This window comes from Taeniopygia guttata, chromosome 3 (assembly GCF_048771995.1).
Source record: "Taeniopygia guttata chromosome 3, bTaeGut7.mat, whole genome shotgun sequence".
NCBI lineage: Eukaryota > Metazoa > Chordata > Aves > Passeriformes > Estrildidae > Taeniopygia > Taeniopygia guttata.
The window spans coordinates 99,222,579-99,228,256 of NC_133027.1; positions in this window are offsets into that span (position 1 = coordinate 99,222,579).

Below are 5,678 nucleotides of genomic sequence, written 5' to 3' on the forward strand. Positions count from 1 at the left end.
GGACTTGGCTAAAAGGTGTTTTGATTTCTCTCTGATTAGTGCTGGATCTCACTGTTGATCTGTTAATCATTTTAGCTTCATCAGATGAAGCAGAAAGATGGGCAAAGGCAGGTTCTGTTTCCCACAGCGTCCTGGGACTGGTACCAGCTACACAAGAGGTAAGATAAGGTTTGAAATGCACCGAGACAACCCAGATACCAACTAACCAGTATCCGTGTCTCCTGTCAAACCCTCCTGCTTTCCTACATTCAGTGGGTGGCAGAAAACAACAGCTGCCCCACTCCTTACACTGTTGGCTAAGACCTGTGGGATTTGTGCATTTGAAAGCTTCATGTGGGAAAAGAAAGTAGAGACTGAAGCACTCACACTATAGGGAAAATGCACAGATAACACCCCCGAGGGCACAGCAGGATGCACCATCACCAAATTTTGTCAGAGAGCAACACCTCTTGGACTTTTATGGTGTCCCTGACCTGAGAAATGTGTTCTGTGTATAACATTTCAGAGGCAGCCCCTCGGGTGAGGCAGACACACCCCTGTTCTCTGCATAGGTCACAGAGGGAGGGAGACATGAAAGGAAAAGGAAGAAGGTTGCCCTGCTCTGGTGAGCAGGTGCTCTTCTCATCTATATCGTAGCAAGTACCCCAGGATTATTAAGGCTGGAAATTGAGGAGCTTTAAGGCTCTGGGGCTCTTATGCCTTTATGTACACTTGTGCAGAGAAGAAGCACGTAAGACTTGCAGTTCAAAATACAGATACAATTAATGCTGATGTTTGGTAACCAGTTCCTGTCTTCTGCTATGCTCCTTTGGAGGAAAAAAAAATAGAGAGAAAGCAAGAAAAACTCCTACAATTTAACTTTGCTATAAGACTTGTCTTCCTCCCCTTAAGCATTAAAATCCAAGTACATCCCAGTAAAACATTTTCAGGAGATGGTACGCAGTACATAAAAAGCTAAGCGAATAAACTTCAAACATCAAAGTACCAGATCTTAAAGCCTGGAATTTAAAACTGCAAAGTGCACAGAAATAAAACCCTTGCGGACATGCTAAAATGTCTAATTCATTATTATTTAAAAAAAGATTAAAAAATAATTTCTTAACATTAAAGTGCAATCAAGCACTGAAGAAATTATTTAAACTTTCCATAGGAAAAAAGCACACTTTAGAATGCTACAAGGATATTGATGGCTATTAAATATTTACTTTTCTCTCTAGCTCACACTAGAAAGAGTAATTTGTATTTGGCAGAAACTGGCTGCAATTACATTAGTCAATCCAAAAGCCCAACTTGCTCATACAAAATGCAAACAAATTAGTTAAAATGGTCTAATTAGCAGACTGTAAAAATGCAAAGCAAGGCTGGCATAAAAATGTGTGCTAGACAAGTATACTTTTACAAAATAAACAGAAAGGCAAATATGAAATAGTCTAATAAATCCTAGCTAGAGGACTATAATGTGAACCCAAATATTTAGGAATTGCATGCTTTAAAGAAAAGTTTCTATGGACTCTTAAACATTTTCTTGCAACCCACATTCCATCATGAATACATGATTAATATCACAGCTGAAGTTCTGGGATTTCAGCTGAGCTCTGTGGAGCCGTGTGAGGGCAGGTTATATATACATTTTGTGTGAGAATATACACAAACACAGCTCCTAGTCAAGTTAATCACAGTGCAAGGTAGCTTTGGAGCACAAAAAGAATATAGGATGTGGCCTATGGAAGGAAGGTCAAGTCATTTCTTTACATGTAGTGTATTTGTTTTTGTTTCCACAATTAAGATAAATAACTGAAAGCATATGGAAGTGTGGAAACAGCTTAGATAAAAGATAAAACATGTTTGCTCTTATGAGAAGTATAAACCGTGGGCATTGTCCACAAGGACTTAGCTTACTGGCTGAAAAGAATCACTACAAAATCTCTATTACTGTGGTCACTGGTATATTAGACCAGAAAGGGCTTTAGCATCTTTTGCTTCATAACACTGCTGCAGTTTCTTAGTCTGTGGGGTTTTAACTTTCTGGTTTCTGCACTGTACATATAATAGTTCCTTATGATTCATAAAGTATCACATGAAAGAAGACGCTGTGAGATGATGTGAATTTGTCCCCTCTCACCACATGGTCCCCTGTCCTTCAGCATAGTGGAAGCCACATTCTTTCTTCTTGCCACCTGACAGATGGCCGAGAATGAGTGGCTTTGGCAAAATAGTTAGAGATGCATTGAAGAAACAGTGACCATGAACTTCCAACAGAAACGTGATGTTATTTGGCACAAAGAACCTGTGTGCAAAAGCGGTGCAACAGCAGAAGTGTTCTGCCTACCCTGCGGAGGAGGTCACCCAGTAGAAAAGAGCCCTTGGCAGAAGCAGAGCAGTGGTCACAAGGTGTGGTCATTCCAGCCATTAGCACTCAGAGCACAGGAGAGCTGACTCAGCTACTTCACTGAAATGGTTTATTGAGGCACCTTCACTCCCCCATGCTGTCCTCAGACTGCCTCTCTGTGCCAAAGAGGTTCAGTCCATCACACTCTCATGAAGGGTATTTATTTGGTGGGAAGGATGTCTCTGCTGGCTTCAGTACCACTGGAGGAGTAAGGTCTTTGTGAGTGTAAAAACAGAGTCCAGTAGAGATGGATGGTCGTTTGACTTAGTGCTTTGAGAACAGTAAAGGTAACAAGCTACATCACAGAAGCGGTCTTTTCCATTTTCTTACCCATCACCAGATAGTCCCATCTCACAAAATTTTCTATATACTCAGAATCTTGAATCCCACAGAGCTCCCTGGTAATGACTGGATAAAACAAGGATGTTAGATCTATCAGGAAGAAAAGGAAAGACTGGCATCAAAAAGGAAATTTAAGAGAATCAAAGCTTGGGGAATGAGGAAAGAAGTCCTCTCATGTGGGAAGGCTCTATCCCATTGTAAAGAAATTCCGCTGTGTTGTCCCAGTTTTGTTGCTCCGTATCGCGGGTGACAGACAGCTGACAGGATGGCTGCTCTGTCCTGCCATGCTCATGCTGAAATACCTAAGTACTGTGGTTGCTACCTGTTTGAAGGAGCCATGGGCCCAAAGACCAAAATTCAGCACAGTTCTCCAGGCTGGTGGCTACAATGCTTGGTGTCCTGTGTTTTGTTGCTGCCTCTACAGTCAACTGCAGCAAACTCAGGTGAGTTAATCAACTTCCTGCCTGGTGCATGGCTTTGTTCATTCTTCTCTATATCTGCTGGCAGCTCCATTATCCCTTAGTTGAAAATACTAGGAAAGGCATAGATTCCTGAGCTTTTGCAATGTTCCTGCAAACCAGCCTCGTACAGAAGTCAGCCTGATTTCACAGAAAGCTTGACTCCAAACTCAACTTACCCCAGTGAAGAGACTTCCTCTAGACTCAGTGGCTGCAGCTCATGCACAGGTTACATCTGGTTGCTATTTTTAGTGAGACATCGAGAGTGGAATGAGAGGAATGATGCAGACTGTATCTCTAGTCAACCCACATAAAGAGATGTGAGTAGTGAGGAAAGGGTTGAGGTCATCCAGGAAAGGGTAACAGGAGATGTTGTATGGGAACTTGGGTGGATGGGAGAGTGAACACAAAGACATAGGGAGGAAAAGTGGTAGAGATGAAAACTGAAGCAGAAAGGATGTAAGAACTATACCAAGAAACCATGTGTAAAGAAACTAAAAAGGTAAATGACAAGGAAGGCTCATTGTATATTTCATTGCCTGAAACAGCATTTGTAGCTGCAATATGACAGTACAAATCAGACTTATTTCATAGATAGACACAGTATGTTCACCATGGGGAAAAAATTGTGAGGGAACCAAATAAGGAAGAGAGAATAAATGGTCAGTTTTCTCAGTGAAAACAGGGCGCTGCTGGAGACCCACGGGAACCTGGACTGAGATCTGTACTAACACAGAATTACTCAAGATAGGAAAACTAAAACTTGTGGGAAGAATTAAAGAAAAAAATTCTCCTGATATACACCTGATAGACTTTGAGGTGATGGACTGTGCCCAGACAAGGGCAAGGGAGCTGAGTAAGGGTCTGGAGCACAAGTCTGATGAGAAGTGGCTGAGGGAGCTGGGGATGTTTAGCCTGGAGAAAAGGAGGCACAAATGGGAATTTTATCACTCTCTACAACTGCCTGAAAGGAGGCTGTAGCCGGGTGTGGGTCAGTCCCTTTTCCCAAGTTATAAGTGATAGGTCAAGAGGACATGTTGCACCAGGGGAGGTTTAGAGTGGATATTAAGAAAACTTTCCTCATGGAAAAGGTTGTCAAGCAGCAGAATAGGCTGTCTCAAGGAAGTGGCTGAGTCAGCATTTCTGGAGGTATTTAGCTGACTTTAGATGTGGCACTTGGGGACATGGTTTAATGGTGGACTTGGCAGTGCTGGGTCAATGGCTGGACTTGATGATCTTAAAGATCTTTTCCAACATAAAAGATTCTGTCATTCCATTATTCTATGAGTGTCTGAGCAATAAAATAATTATCAATATATTGTATTTTAATAATGACAATGCATGTAGGGAAAACAAACACATCTACATAGCCGTGATCACTAAATTAACCATTTAATCTCAGGAAAGACGTCTTGGAGAGCCTGATAAATATGTCAGCCCTGAGTTCAACAGCAGCAAACCCAATTAAGAACATTAGGAAAATACTGGAGAACAGATCAGAAATTATTCTGCTGATATATAGCCTGTGGTGTACAGTCGTATAATCTCAAAACTAATATGGTTAAACCTAGAAAAATGCACTGAAAGACAGAGAGAATGGTTAGCTGCATTGATTAGATTCTGAATGAGGTTGTCTTAGAGACTATAAGGTGTCTGTGTGGACAAGAAGTGACTGAGGGTTAACACAGAATGTAGTTTCTTCAGGAGATACAGAGAAGGCAAATATGAAATATTATTGACAATTTATCATGATCAGGAACAAGACATTACCAGGGAACAAAACATATGAAAGAAAGCTTTTTTTGACAGATCAGGTAGCTGAAGTGTGAGACTTATTCATGTCCACAAGTTGTTGCAAATTCTTAAAGATAAGTAAACTCAGTAAAGACTTAGTAAATTCATGGAAGGCAAATCCTGAAACACTACTGAATGCAAAATCTGGGTCTATAACAGTAGCAAGTGATGAACCACTGTGTAGTTTGATTTGCTGGAGAGAGAATATTGGGAAAAGTAGTTTGTTTGGTGGTTTTTTGGGTTTTTTTGGTTTTTTTTTGGTTTTTTTTTTTTCATTCCAGTACAAATAACTTTTTTGATAATCTATGAGATACAAACTAGAAGTGCTTTTATCTTTGCAGAGAATACAGAGTAGCTTTAAGGAATCTGAACTAAGTAGGATGATGCGGGGTAAAAAGCTTGATTCACTTTTTCCTGAAGAGAAGACAGTTTCTTTACCTTTGGTCTGAAGTAGCTCAGGGAATTTGCTGTACCAGTCTCACATCACTTCACGTCCTACTTTCACCAATCTTTTTTCCTTTGCTGATTTTATTAACATTCTGCTGCTCAGGAAAAAAATTGTTCTAAAATTACACACACATATACAGGATGATGAAATAAACTCTGGTTCCCTAATTCTAAAACACTATAGTTTTTCCTTTGTTACTGTGGACCAAGCAGATCTAGAATTTGTGAGGTGAGCATAATTTATTCCA